We start from the raw sequence: 15,433 nt of genomic DNA on the forward strand, positions 1-15,433 counted from the left end.
CAACACGAGACTCCAGTCGGAGCACGTTCATAGCAGTTTCATCCTTCACAGGAGAGTTAATGGGGTCCAAGCTTGTCTCCACTCGACTGGTCTCCTCCTCGAAGTTTTGGCAGAATTCTGTAAACACAATTCAAAGATAAACCAGCAGTTCTACGATAAGTCGATGATAACAAGTCAGTCGGGTAGGAGAGATTACCCTCAAGCATGATGAATAACTTCTTGGCGAGCCCTCCCAGATAAGCCTCCAGATCGTTCCTCTTCCCCACCAGTTCACTAGCCTTGTCATTCAGAGCTATCTTATCATTCTTCAGACGGCTGACCTCCTTGTTGGCTGCGTCAAGAGCAGCTTTCAGATTGGCGTTCTCCTCTTCAAGTTTACCGACTGAAGCCAGTTTTTCTTCCGCAAGCTTCGTTTTGTCCAAAGCCGCCTTCTGCGCCTCGGCAAGGTCATGGTCCTTCTTCTTCAGAGCCTCCTTCATTTTATCTGCAAAATGACAATGAGATCAGAATCAGGAATGGGCAGAAAGATAAAGACAGTCGTCAAGTTCTCACCAGCCATACCTTTTGCTTCGTCTTTCGCCTTCTAAAAGTTCTCCTGAACAAGCTTCAAGTCAAGGTCGAGCTGGATCTGTTTGTTTTCCAATTCAGTATAGCGAGCCACAAGCTCGCAAGATTTCTGCGAAGGGTCAGTCGACAGACATCAAAGATAGGTTGCTTCCGAGTGACTAAGAGAAAAATCGTAACATTTCTAAGACTACAGCCGAATCAAAATATTCAACAGTAGTCTCGGGGACTACACCTAGTGGGTGCACTCAGCGTGCCCCCACTGGTTCTACCGACTTGGTCCGATCAGTCGACCGAAAGAGACAAAGAGGTTATGATCCTAAACCATAGCTAACTGCCAGCAGTCAGCCATGGTCTCATCATGATCTACCAAAAAACACAGGTTCTTCAGACCTTAGTCGACTGCCAGCAGTCGACCATGGTCTCGGAGACCACACCCAGTGGGTGCACTCAGCGTGCCCCCACTGGTTCCAAGATTCCATTCGACATGGTCCGACCAGACCGAGTGAAGAAGTTAGAGTGAAGAAATTCAAAATACAAAGACTACAGTCGACTGCCAGCAGTCCACCATAGTCTCGGGGACTACACCCAGTGGGTGCACTCAGCGTGCCCCCACCAATCCAAAAATTCAATCGACACACCCAGTGGGTGTACAGATACAAAGATCTTCGATAAGAAAGTTTTCAGATAGCATATCCTAACAGAACAAGCGGTGACCAAGTAACCTGGACGTTGCTCTGAAGGGCTGAGCCAGCATCATAGGCCGCTTGGCTGGCTTCCCGGATCACCTTCACCTGCTCCATCATGATCCCCGCCTGGCGTATAGCCTCCTTAGCAGCACCCACTTGGTCCTCTGGGACGTGGTGTGTGGCGAAAAGGGAGGGCGGGTCAGCAGTCGACGACGAAGGCCGAACACTCGTCAGCGGCACAACGAAGGACACGGAATTCCGAGTGATATTGCCACCCTCTTGAACTGATGTCTCAGACACTGATGCAATCTGAGTAGTCTTGCCAGTTGGCGCCTTTCTATTCCTCCTCGGCCTCAGTGGCGCCTCGTCGTCATCATCAGGGAGATCAATGACATGAGGAGGAGCTACAGGAAAAATCCAAAGTTAAAAACGAAAATCCAATCGACCAAAAGTGAAACTACAGAAATCGTACCAAGGTTGGAGGTGACAGCATCTTCCATTTCCTGGTCTTCATTCCTGGCGGAGGTCTCGGAGGTAGCAGTACTGCAGATTTCAGAAACCAGACGGTTAGTCAATGAGTCGACCAAGAGTCTGTCCATGCTAAACGAGAAAACACAAGTTCTGCTGTTACCCGAAAATGGTGGGAATGGTCATTCTCAGCTTGGGCAAGGCCTTCGGCGGCTTTGATGACGCCGCCCGTGGATGCTTCGGCGCTTTTTCAGTCGGCGCCGGAGAAGCCGTCCGAGGGCGTTTTGACGACTTCTCAACAGGCGCAGCCGCTTTGCCACGCTCGCTCGCGGGGTCGTGGGTAAACTTGGATCGCCTTTCCGTGCGAGGAGGATCGACTTCCTGCTCCTCCTCTCCACTGGATCCGTCGTCATCCTCTTCCCCCTCACCATCAGATTGCCACTCCTCCTCACTTTCACCTCCGCTCACCTTCTCCTCCTCGGTCTGTTCTTGCACCCCGTTGGGCATCGAGTACATCTCAGTAATGGTATAGAAGACAACAAACAAGACAAAAGTCAGTCGATTGATTTTAAGCAAACAGAATGAAGAAAGCAAGGCCACAGACAGAGATGCAGAATCGGACCTGATCTACTTCATACGATTGGTCGAGTGGAGGAATCCTCCTGGCTCCTCGGGGGTTGTCTTTGTTCCCTGTGATACTTGACAACCACCCCTTCAACATAGACTCATCGACCTCCTCCGAGTGGATCCGAGTGGTGTCATTGAGACCCGAATACATCCACATCGGATGGTCACGATCTTGGAGCGGTTGGATACGTCTCCGGAGGAAGACCTCTAGCAAATCCATACCAGTCACCCCGTCGCGGACAAGCTGAACCAGTCGACCAACCAACACTTTGACTTGTGCCTTCTCTTCCGGCATCACTTTCAGAGAAGAAGGTTTTTCTGCTCGGTTCAGGGAGAAAGGGGGAAGACCCGTCGCCTGTCCTGGGGTCGGCTGGTGCCTGCAGTAGAACCAGGTCGACTGCCACCCGCGGACTGAGTCAGGAAGAGTCATAGTTGGAAAAGAACTTTTGCTTCTCATCTGGATCCCAAGACCCCCGCACATCTGAATCACTTGCGTCTTATCGTCACTCGACTTGGCTTTCTTAACCGACTGAGAACGACAAGTGAAAATGTGCTTGAAGAGGCCCCAATGAGGACGGCAACGCAAGAAATTCTCGCACAAAGACACGAAGGCAGCAAGATACACGATGGAATTTGGAGTAAAGTGATGGAGTTGCGCTCCGAAAAAGTTCAAGAAACTCCGGAAAAAAGGATGAGGGGGCAGGGAGAATCCGTGGTCGACGTGAGTGGCGATAAGGACACACTCACCCTCGAGAGGCTGCGGCTCGATCTCGTTCCCCGGGAGGAATGAATCCCCCCTCGACCAGGTCATCAATGTCTTCCTAACGAATCGCCGAGGGCATCCAATCGCCCTGGATCCGGCCCCGCGGCAAGGCAGACCTCGAGGAAGATCCGCCCCGGCCGGACTTCTTCGCCTTCGCCTGCGCCGTCGCCTTCTTCGCGCGCTCCAGGGCCGCCGTCTTCTCCTTCACCATCGCCGCAGACAAAGCTCGAACGGACCGACGACACCGGGACGAGAGCAGAGGTGGCGGAGGAATGCGAGAAGAAAGAGGAAAAATGAAGGCGCAATGTTCAAAAGCTCTGGGCCAACGACTTATATGGAGTTGCTTCCGAGTGACTGACCTGTAGGCCCAGACGATCCTGTGAAATCCCGCAACAGTCGCGCGCGCGATACGTGGCGAAAAAGGTGGCACGGAGATCGAGGCGTCTCTGCCCTATCTCGTCCGATTACTGCGGCCTCCTCCGCCCCGCGCGCTTCCCAAAATTCGAATCCCACAAAATCCGCGAGCAGCAGAACAACTTGTCAGACGGAGGATCTCCTCCGCACCGTCACTCGGAGCTTTTCAAGTAAAGAAATTCACTCGACTGAAACCAAGAATGGATCAAGACGACCGAAAAAGAAGTTGGTGTCGTTACTTAAGTTCATGAATCCAGAACAAGATACACTCATTGCACGAAAAATGGGTCGGAAGAGTTCTCAACTCCTTCCCCACTCAAATCTCGATCCATTCGGGGGCTAATGATGAAGCTATGTACCTAGGGTAGGGTCATGGACCTGTCCAAACTACCCTCTCCAAGGACATATCTAGAAGAAACCACCTTTCAATCGACTCAGAAGTGTTCCACTCTACGGACTCGAAGACACTCGACGGACTCGAAGACACTCGATCATGAAGCCAACCACTCGACAACCAGGAGATCTAAAGTCGCTCTGCACACAATCGGTCGGTCATTAAGTAGCCTTTATGGTCATCATAACACTTTATTTGTGGCGTTGCCAGTAACGTCCGATCTTAATGTACCTTAAACCATACATAACTGAGGGCCGGAGGGGTCTGGCGAACTCTATATAAGCCACCCCCCTCCTTAGTGTAAAGGATTTGTACCCCTGTAACTCATAGACACATAATCCAGTCGACCGCCTCCAGGCAACGAGACGTAGGGCTGTTACTTCCTCCGAGAAGGGCATGAACTCGTAAACCTCTTGCGTATACAACTACTCCATAGCTAGGATCTAGCCTCTCCATTCCTACCCCCTACACTACTGTCAGAGTTAGAACCACGATAGTTGGCGCCCACCCTGGGGCCGGTGTCTTAGCGACTTATTGGAGAAGTTGCGATTTTTCCGATCTCCTTCATCATGGTTTCAGGCGGACTTTTTACTGCTTCGTCACCATGGACTAATTGTGTTATTTTTTACCCCCTGTGCTGAAAAGCAAGTAAAACACACGCTTTAATGTCTGTTCAAAATTATTTATTTCTTCAAATTAAATTATGGTGTGTAATAATCTATTTGTAGGAAATGAATAATGTTGATATCTTGGAAGAAAGCTAACATGATAGTTTGTGTTCTCTCTACAAGAACTAGATAGACATGTAATCTCAGATGCTTAGTTGATGAACTTTTTCGTAATATACATGTGATATTTAGACAAACCCAAATATCCCTTTTCCTTACATGCCGGGTATAATGAGCCTTCCGATTTATTTTGAAGAATGCTATTTGTGACTCAAAGAACAAGCCGTATCGATGGAGGTGGCGAGCATGGATTTGCAGGCGGAGACAGTGGGAGGAATAACAAGAATAAGAAGAAAACTGAGTTGACGGTAGAAAGGTTGAAAATGTCACCTGAAGTGCGTTAGAACTTCAAGGTGTATGCTCGACATGAATATAGCGAGCAACTAGAATATGTGTGCCCGTGCAACGCACGGGCATTCACCTAGTGCATTTCTAAATTTATACTATTTACTTGCACATTTAAACTATGTCTTTCAAGTGTTCAAGTTTGGTTGAAAAAAGGCCAAAAATGCAGACCAAGCAAATTGGGGAGGCAAAATGTGGGATGCCATAGGGCGTTAGTTTTTCACACACAAATGAGCCATGTCTGCGGACATGAAATATGGGGATGTCATTTGATTTTTGCCCTTGGAGATGTCCTTATCTCTTAAACTCGTAGTCCATCCATTCTAAAATACTATGTGCATTGTCTTTTTTTTCTTTTAGAAGTTAAGGTATCTAATGTTTACCAAATTTATTGAGAAAAATGTTGATTACATCTACAATATCAAATCTAATATCATTAGATTAATCATTAAATGCGATTTTTATTTTATTGGTGTTATAGATTTTGATATATTTAACTTTTAAAAAAGTTGATACACCTTATATTTAGTAAAATAAGGGAGTAGGGGAGTATTAGGGCCTAGATGATTTAAAATACTTGGAATATCTAAACTGGCATGTTCCCTTATTAGTCTTTCCACCCCTTGCCTTCAATTGAGATTTTTTTCACATTAATTGCTAAATCTAAAAGGTGAAAATTACTTATTTCTTAAATAATTATGAATCTTTGTTTTCTTATAGCTTACCAGGCGGAGCTTGGTTAGAAATTGATGAATCAATCAGTGATCCATCTTAACCGTTAGGTTTTTAAAAAATCTTAACAAATAGGTTCATCTCTACAAGGGCTGCATAAAAAGACATTTTTTATTGTGTCTCGGTGAATTATTTTTGGGTAATGTTTATACCCGGCACACCGGCCGAACACTCCGCCGGTCTCGCGTGCGTCGTGGGATTCCTGTGCGATCTAGTGACCATACGCAAGCCACGTGTTCTGCCAGGTCCACCCCACCGCTGAAGCGTCTTCCTTATCCTCTCACGCGTGTACCGCTCATTTTTTTCCCATCTCTTTCTCTGCTACAGTATCCTAGCACCCAGCTTCTTGCCGCCGTCGAGCCGAACAACACTCCCGCTTTAATCCTATCCCAAATCAGCAATGGCCGCTAGCTGAGAAGCAAGCCAGATGCGAGGGCGTCATGCTTGGGAGGTTGGCTGGGGCTGTACGGGGGGACATCGCCGCATGCTCGACCCCGGCCGACGCCGATGCTTTTTTTATCGACGTCGGGCTCTTACTGCACAACCGCGCTGTGTGCCGGAACCGGCGATGAGCCGTGCTCGAACCAGTCATCCGTTGTGCTGGGACGCGCCCGGTGGCCTGCCAACCATGGTGACTGCGCCCGGTGGCCGGCAATGGAGACCGTGATTTTTTTGCCGGAACCATTGTTTTTGCTGGATAGAGCTCCAAAATTTGCTTCCACCGTGTTTTGTTTTTGCTGAATTCATTCAAGTTTTTTGCTACCACCATTCTTTGTTTGCTGGAACCGGGGCTCATCTTTTACTAATTTGCTACCACCGTGTTCTATTTTTGCTGGATTCAGCCAATTTTTTGCTACCATCATCCTTGTTTGCCGGAACCGGGGCTCATTTTTTGCTTCCATCGTTCCATCTAAACACCACTTGGAAGTTGCTCAGAATCAGAATGTTAACATCATCAATAGGACAGCCGCACATGCTTGTGTCCATGTCCACCAACCCTATCAAGCACAAGAACAAGCACAAACACAAGGAGACACATCAGCGGGTGACCAAAAGGGAGCAGAGCCTACATGAAGACAGGTCACTCAGAATTTGTTCTTCTCGTTTATGATCACAGGTCACTAGGCACTGATCTCCCCCTTTAGGCCTTGTACGGTTAAACCTCTCTTAGAGAGGATTGAAGAGGTTTAGAAGGGATTGACGTAGAATTTGACTTGTAGGAGATTTAATCCTCTCCAATCTATTCCAATCCCCTTCAAACCCCTTACAACCGAACAAGCACTTATGGTTTCATAGTTTTGTATTTTATGGCAACCAGAACAAGCAAGTTGTATGTATCGACGGTCTAGGCATGTTCTTGTAATGTATCATCTCTGTTTCGAATTATGAGAAGTTTTAGATATTTTAATAGAGACTACATACAGACTGAAATGAGTGAACAACACACTAAAACGCGTCTATGTACATCCGATTCAGAAAAAGTTAGAACATCTTATATACTTTCAAATTACCATGGTTAGAGCATCTCCAACAGCGACTGCAGAAAATGTGCGCGCGGTAAAAGGCGGTTTTAGTGCGCGTGGGGCGGGTTCGCGCGCTACAGCGGTGGCAGGAAACTCAGGTGTGCGAGTAAAGATCATGCGTGTGCGTGAAAAAACGGCCGAGCGCGCGCTAGTTTTGGCGCGCGGCGTCCGACGCGCTTTATAAATGCATCGCCTGCCACGCGCCCTCCCACCGCTCTCCACCTCGCCATGCGCCCCTCCGCCGCTCTCTTCCCGCTCCCTTTGCCGCTTTCTCGCCTCGCCGCCGCCGCGCCACCGCCGCGCCGCCGGGGAGTTTCGGGCTACCGCGGCGTCCACGTGCGCCCCTCCGGCGCCTTCTCCGTCGATATCCGGTCCGGCAACATGCGCCTCGGCCTCGGCACCTTCGACACCGCCCACGAGGTCGCCCGCGCGTACGACGCGGCGGCGTGGCGCCTCCGGCAGCCTCGTAGGGACATGAACTTCCCGGAGGTGCCGACACAGGAGCTGGTGCCTCCCCCGTGACTTATCACTGATGAGGATCGTCGCGACAACCGGAGGCGCCAGCGCCGTCTCAGTGTCGCCGAGATGGATGAGGAAGCCATGGAGTAGTGGCGCCAACGCTTCCTGCAGGACGTCATCAACGAGCACTAGGTCTTTGCGCAAAGGAGGGCGGAGAGGGAGGAGAGGAGGGCGGAGCGAGCCGCCTATCGCAATGACAGGCGTACGCGGAAGGCGGACTGATGTGACGGCGGCCCGATCTTTCGATGAGAGTGGGGATAACTTTCGATTTGGTGGATTTTGACCTTGACGATCCGGCTATACCGTACCCAACGATACGGCTCGACAATCACTAAACCAATCTCCGATGGTTATTGACCTTGCTGTAGGCACGGTCAACCTGAACAACGAGGTTTGAGTTCCTGCAAGCAACGGCGATACGCCATCTCCATATCACAGATGCTCTCAACATTGACCTAGGAGCAGCGTCGTCCTGGGACTCCAACGACGATCGGTACCTTGACACCTTCATTCAGACGTCGGAGGAGGATATCACCGAAGAAGAGTCAGACTCGGAGGAGGAGGAGGAGGAGGACGAGGAGTAGTTTTTTATCTATCGTTTTATATCAATAGTAGGAGGAGGCTATGAACTATCTATGTATCGTTTTATCTATCTATCGTTTATCTATCTATGCCTATAGTATCATAAGTCGGAGCGGAATGTGTATCGAGTCGGAGTAGAAGAAGAAGAAATATAGCGCGTCTGTTGCAGCGGGGCGCGCGCGATTTTTGCAATGGTCGCTGGAGCCAGCGCTCCGCGGCAAGCAAAATCTGGCTACCGAGGCGCTGTAAACGTCTTTTTAGCGCGCCGCGGCGTTGCGTGCTTGTTGGAGATGCTCTTATGATGTCTTACATTATAAAAACAGAGTTTTGGATCAAGCAATGGCATGCTCCTCTATGCCATGGAATTATTACCTTGGGGCTTTCAAAAGGCTTCAGCAAGCATGCATGCCGCAACCTTTTCAACTTGCCTACACTTTTACCACGAAAGCTTTGCAAACTAGTCCAAAATGGAGCCTTTTCAGTTCAGAAAGGAATCAATGCAAAGCACGGACAAAGCTTATACTACTGCTAATTAACAAGAGCAAAAAGCGGAGCTCTCACCACGTTTGCCTTTGCGGATGATGCCGAGATGCTGTAGTAGCCGTTGTTCTGCGGCCTGCTAACGCCGCCGGTAATGCTTCCGGTGCCGCCGGCGCCAGACGTGGTGGTGGCGTTGTCCTTGGGCAGGCGGTACCGCGGTAGGAGAGCTCGTACACCGGCGTGCCGTCGGGCTTGAAAAGGCCGTAGTTGCGTTCCGACGAGGGGCCGGGCTTCATGTTCTCGTTGAAGAGGGCGAACATGTAGACGCGCAACGCTCCGTCCGGCCGCAGCGGCGTGCCCTTGCCCTCGCCCACCAGCCGCATAACGTTGCCGTTGTACCTTGCGGCGTTCCGTGGCGTCGCGCCGGTCTCGTTGCCGTCGCCGGCCGATGGCCACCCGGTCTCCGACACGCGCACCTTCACCGCGCGCGCCACCCCGCGGTTGGCCGCTGCGATCGCGTGGTACACGGCGTCCACCTGGGACACCAGCATGTTGGGGTAGCGCAGCCCGGAGGACGGGTCCGGGACGCCGCCGTGGCCGGGCTCGAGCAGGGCGTACTCAAGCTCCACGCCGGCGGGGTCCTCGGCGTAAGCGAAGTAGGGGTAGGCGTTGTCGAGGAACGGCGAGCCGGTGCGGGCGTGGAAGTCGAGGATCGGGCAGAGGACCGGGAGGAGGTCCTTGTGGAAGTAGGCCGACGAGGGCGGGTAGGAGGTGGCTGTGGAAATTGTAGAAGCGTCTCAACTCCCGTAACATGTGAGCCCGCGTGGTATATATTGATTTAGGCGAGGCCAGCTCTCGCAGAGGCATACAAGATTAGGTTGTTCAACAACCAGAGAGATACATGGAGAGATAGAGGAGAATATAAAGATAAAAGATAACCATGCTAACAACTAGAGAATATATCTCCTAACTACTCCAAAGCCTTGGCCACCAAGCAATGCCGTGACACATGTATGTTGCCATGACATATGTATGTTTAACACTCCCCCATAATCACAACTATGACAAGTTAAGATTATGTTTAAACTCTTCAAAACCTTTGGACGGCAATGCCTTTGTGAACCCATCTGCAAGCTGATTTTTGGAAGGTATAAATCTGATCGCAAGTTGTTTATTGGCAACACGTTCTCTTACAAAATGGAAGTCTATTTCAATGTGCTTTGTCCTGGCATGAAAGACTGGATTAGCAGATAAATATGTAGCACCAAGATTGTCACACCACAAACAAGGAGGCTGAGTCTGAGTCACTCCAAGTTCTCTGAGCATAGACTGAACCCAAATGATTTCTGCCATTGCATTTGCTAATGCTTTATACTCTGCTTCTGTACTTGACCTGGAAACAGTAGCTTGTTTTCTTGCACACCATGATATCAAGTTAGGTCCATAAAAGATAGCAAAACCACCTGTTGACCTTCTGTCATCTAAACAACCAGCCCAGTCTGCATCTGAGAAGGCACTGACACGTGTGGAAGATGACTTGCTGAATGTAAGACCCAAGTGTATAGTGCTTCTTATGTACCTGAGAATTCGTTTTGCAGCTGTCCAGTGAGCTGTGGTAGGTGCGTGAAGATACTGACACACCTTATTGACTGCAAAAGAGATGTCAGGTCGAGTAAGAGTCAAGTACTGAAGTCCACCAACTAGACTCCTGTAACCCGTAATATCCTCTTGGTGCAGAGGCTGTCCTTCTGTCAAGGATAAAGGTTCTGAACTAGACAAAGGTGTTGGTGAAGATTTACAATTCTGCATGCCAATTCTACTTAGCAGTTCAGTAGCATACTTTGCCTGAGATAGATGAATACCATTACTGTGTTTCTTGACCTCAATGCCCAAGAAGAAATGCAGGTCTCCCAAGTCCTTGAGTGCAAACTCAGAGCCTAGATCCTTAAGTAATGCTGTCACAGCTCCATCAGAAGAGCTAGTGACAATTATGTCATCAACATATATTAAAACAAATATGGATGTTTTGTGCTTGTTATAAATGAACAAGGAGGTGTCAGATTTTGATGGAACAAAGCCAAGTGACTGAAGTTTCATGCTTAACCGTGAATACCATGCCTGGGTGCCTGCTTCAACCCATACAAGGCCTTATCAAGCTTGCAGACATAGGATGGTGCATCTTTATCTTCAAACCCAGGAGGCTGTTTCATGTACACTTCCTCTTCCAGAACACCATGAAGAAACGCGTTCTGGACATCTAGCTGCCTCAGACTCCATCCCCTGGACACAGCTATTGATAACACAAGACGGATTGTTGCAGCTTTAACAACAGGACTAAACGTGTCCTCATAATCTATTCCATACCTTTGCTTGAAGCCCTTGGCTACAAGTCTTGCCTTGTATCTGTCTATGGTACCGTCAGACTTCTTCTTGATTCGATAGACCCACTTACAATCAATTAGATTTCTGCCTGGTCGAGGGGGCACTAGGTGCCATGTTTTATTTTTACGCAACGCCGTGATTTCATCTTCCATGGCCGCCTTCCACCTAGGATCACCAAGTGCTGTCATTAAACTGTTAGGTTCACCAGTTGTGCAGGACATACCAATTTTGGAGAAATTTTTGTAATTTAAACGAGTAGTAATTCCCTTCTGTAGCCTAGTGCGCGGCGCCACAGGAGAAACCACAGGAGACGGAGCCTCAGGGGATCCACCAGCCACATCAGCCTCAGGTGCTGGCGACTCAGATCCCGAGGAGGATTGTGTCGCGCCTGTGGGCGACCGCCTTGGAGGTGAAGCAGCGGGCCCGGTCGAATCTGGTGCAGTGGCGGGCCCTGGCAAAGCCGACGCGGGCCAACCAGGTGAGGTGGGCTCAGGCGCGCGGATATCTGTCCGCCACGCGTCGTCAGGTGGTTGGCGCGGAGCGACGCCGTCGTTGTCCTGATCATGCGCCCGCTCGAGGCGCTCGGGCCCCGAGGCGCGACCAGGTGCTGTGCGCCCGGATCCCGGAGAGGATATTGGGTCCAGCCGTAGGGATCCCGAGGCGGATCCTCCTCGATTTGCGTCCGTGTCGCCAGTCAGGGGGCATATAAAATCACGTCTGTTTGAACTGCAATTTTCCTCTTCATCTGAATTTAAATCTGCAGCAGTAATCTCAGGCATAATATGATGATTAGAGGCAAGTTGGTCAGTACTATTACTCTCTCCCCCATGATCAACGCCGGTCAAGGTGGAGGGCAAAAGAAGAATTTCTTTGCGAAGCAAAGCGCCGGCATTTGGGTGGAGTTTGGCAAAAGGAAACACCGTTTCATCAAGACAACATCTCGCGAGATATACACATGTCCCGTGGCTACATCAAGACACTTAACACCTTTATGTTGTGCATTGTAGCCTATGAAGACACATTGTGTTGATCGAAACATAAGTTTCCTATTATTATAGGGACGAAGGTTAGGCCAACATGCGCAACCAAACACACGAAGATGGGAGTACTCGGGTTTGATATGAAGTAGACGTTCAGTGGGTGTCTCAAAATTAATGACACGACTAGGTAAAATATTTATGAGGTGCACCGCGGTGAGGAACGCCTCATCCCAGAATTTGAGCGGCATGGATGCTCCGGCAAGGAGGGAAAGACCAACATCAACAATGTGTCTATGCTTGCGCTCCGCTGAACCATTTTGTTGGTGAGTGTGAGGGCAAGAAACATGATGAGAAATCCTTATTCGTTGGAAAAAGGAGTTAAGTTTCTCGTATTCCCCTCCCCAATATGATTGCATGGCAAGTATTTTGCAATCAAATTGTCGTTCGACAAGAGCTTGAAAGTTTAGAAAGACTTGGAAAACATCGGAGCGTTTCTTAAGGAGGTATATCCAAGTATACTTGCTAAAGTCATCGATGAAACTCACGTAATAGGTGTGCCGACCAACAGAGGAAGGGGCCGGTCCCCATACATCAGAAAATACAAGCTGCAAGGGTTTTGTTGAAACACTATTGGTAATAGGATATGGCAACTGGTGGCTTTTTGCTCTTTGGCAAGAGTCACAAATAGTTTCATGATCGTGCTCGTCAACAAATGCGAGCTTAATTTTGCTAAGAATTTGATAAACAACGGAAAAAGATGGGTGGCCTAAACGATTATGCCATCGTTCTAAGGACACCTTGAAAGCTCCATATGCTTGCTTATTGAACTTGGAAATTGTGGGGATCAACGGATAGAGACCTTGCACACATCTACCGCGATAAAGCACCCTCCTCGTGACCTGATCCTTGATCAAAAAGAAGAAGGGATGAAACTCTATGAAGACACCATTGTCAAGAGTAATACGATGAACTGACAGAAGATTTTTTGATGCATTAGGAATATGCAGAACATCATCTACATGAATATCACGACGTGGGGTTTGAATAATAGACTTGCCAACATGACTTATCATCATACATGGACCGTTTTCAGCAGTGTGGACTTGATCTTGGCCTTGGTACTTCTCGTGCATGGTCATCTTCTCAAGCTCAGAGGTAATATTCTCATTTGAGCCAGAGTCAAGATACCAGTTGGAGTCAACTCCGTATGAGGCATCTGCCGCAGCTGCAACACGCCTCCTTCTGGAATTGTCCTTTGCATAGCGCCACTTGCATTCTTTCGCAATATGGTTAGTTTTCTTATAGATTTGGCATTTGTTTTCATACTCCTCGTACCCCATGAAGCGAGCGCCTTGATTCTTGTTGTAGTAGTGGCGAGGGGGGTTGTTGTTGTTGTTGTAGTAGCCCCCGCCACCGCCGCCACGATGGCCACCGCCTTGGACACCGCTGTTGCCATGGTTGTTGTAGCCGCCGCCACCGCCATGGTTGTAGGCACCGCCACCAGCGCCAGGATAGCCGCTGCTAGGGTTTTGGCCACCACCGCCAGGATAGCCCCCGCCGCGGCTGCCGTTCTTCTGGTTTCGGTAGCCGCCTTTGCCACCGCCCGAGCGACCTCTGGAGGCTGCGTTGGCCGATGACTTGAAGCCACCGGCGCCGTTGAACATCTCAACACGCTGATCGAAGTTGGCTACCATAGAGAAGAGCACGTCGACGGTGATGGGCTCGGTGCGGACGTCGAGTGCAGAGATGATCGGTTGATACTCCATGTCAAGCCCGGCGATGATGAAGGAGATGAGCTCTTCCTCCCCGAGCGGCTTGCCCGCCGCCGCAAGCTCGTCAGAGAGGGCACGCATCTGCCCGAAGTAGGTGGAGGCGGATTGAGATCCTTTCTGGGCATTGGTGAGGGCAGATCTGATGTTGTTCACGCGAGACAAAGAAACTGCAGAGAACATATTTGCTAATGCCATCCAGATCGCATGAGATGATTCAAGCGAAGCCACTTGAACCAGCACCTCCTTGGACAGATTAGAAGGAGATATGCCACGATTTGCTGATCTTGAACTAACCAGGGATTATGGGCAGGATTGGGAACTACCTGCTCCTTACCATCTTTGTCTTTGCTAGTGATTGTTTTGGGAGGCTCCTCTATGGTTTGATCTATGTAGCCAAACAAGCCAGCGCCCAGTATCTGGGATCGCGCCTGGGCTCGCCAGAGAACGTAGTTCGTCCGGCTGAGAGGTTCTGATGTGTTGTAGTTGAGGCCAGAGGAGGTGATTGCGGTGGAGGAGGACATGGCTGCGGCGTGATGGATTGAAGATGGAGAGGATGGAGAAAGATGAGCTAGATGCTATGGAAGAGGCCTGCTCTGTATACCATGTGGAAATTGTAGAAGCGTCTCAACTCCCGTAACATGGGAGCCCGCGTGGTATATATTGATTTAGGCGAGGCCGGCTCTCGCAAAGGCATACAAGATTAGGTTGTTTAACAACCAGAGAGATACATGGAGAGATAGAGGAGAATATAAAGATAAAAGATAACCATGCTAACAACTAGAGAATATATCTCCTAGCTACTCCAAAGCCTTGGCCACCAAGCAATGCCGTGACACATGTATGTTGCCGTGACATATGTATGTTTAACAGTGGCGAGCACGCCGAGGTTGTGCGCGGCGGTGACCGTGACCTGCCTGTCGAGGCCGAGCTGCGCGAGTGCGTCGTGGATGCACTGCATGGCCGGGAGCAGCGACGGCGAGAGCGTGGAGCTGTTGGCGCCCGTGAGCACCTCGTTGCCGACAGTGAGGACGGCAATCTTGGTTGCCGGGAGCGCCGGCTGGATGACGGAGCGGACCCAGGAGGAGGCGCCGGAGGGGGTGGAGACGGCGGCGAGGCACTCGTCGGGGACGCCGCCGACGAGCTCCACGCCCGTGTTGGCGAAGGAGCGGAGGGTGGCCGGGTCGGCGTCGTAGAGGCGGACGCGGCCGACGCCCAGGCCGGCGAGGAGCTGCAGGGCCGAGGTCGTCGGCGGGAGGTTGTTTCCCACCCGGCCGTAGTTGATGCCCAGCAACGCCGACGGCGTCGCCTCGGGCGCGGCCGGTAGAAGGAGCACGAGCAGGAGGAGCAGGAGCGGCATTGTCTTGTCACGGCAATGTGTGCTGCGCGCGCCGGACGGCCGGAGTGAGTGAGCTGGAGGGGTTTGGCTTGGAGTGGCTGGAGCGTTGGGGTTTGGGGGCTCACCTGGGCGAGT

At 50.3% G+C, this 15,433-nt stretch overlaps 1 pseudogene; it reads right to left on the reverse strand.

Annotated features, from left to right (window-relative positions):
• Positions 1-8,689: 8,689 nt before the first annotated feature.
• On the reverse strand, positions 8,690-15,433 carry LOC123086760 (glucan endo-1,3-beta-glucosidase 11-like; annotated as a pseudogene).

Source organism: Triticum aestivum, chromosome 1B (genome assembly GCF_018294505.1).
Source record: "Triticum aestivum cultivar Chinese Spring chromosome 1B, IWGSC CS RefSeq v2.1, whole genome shotgun sequence".
NCBI lineage: Eukaryota > Viridiplantae > Streptophyta > Magnoliopsida > Poales > Poaceae > Triticum > Triticum aestivum.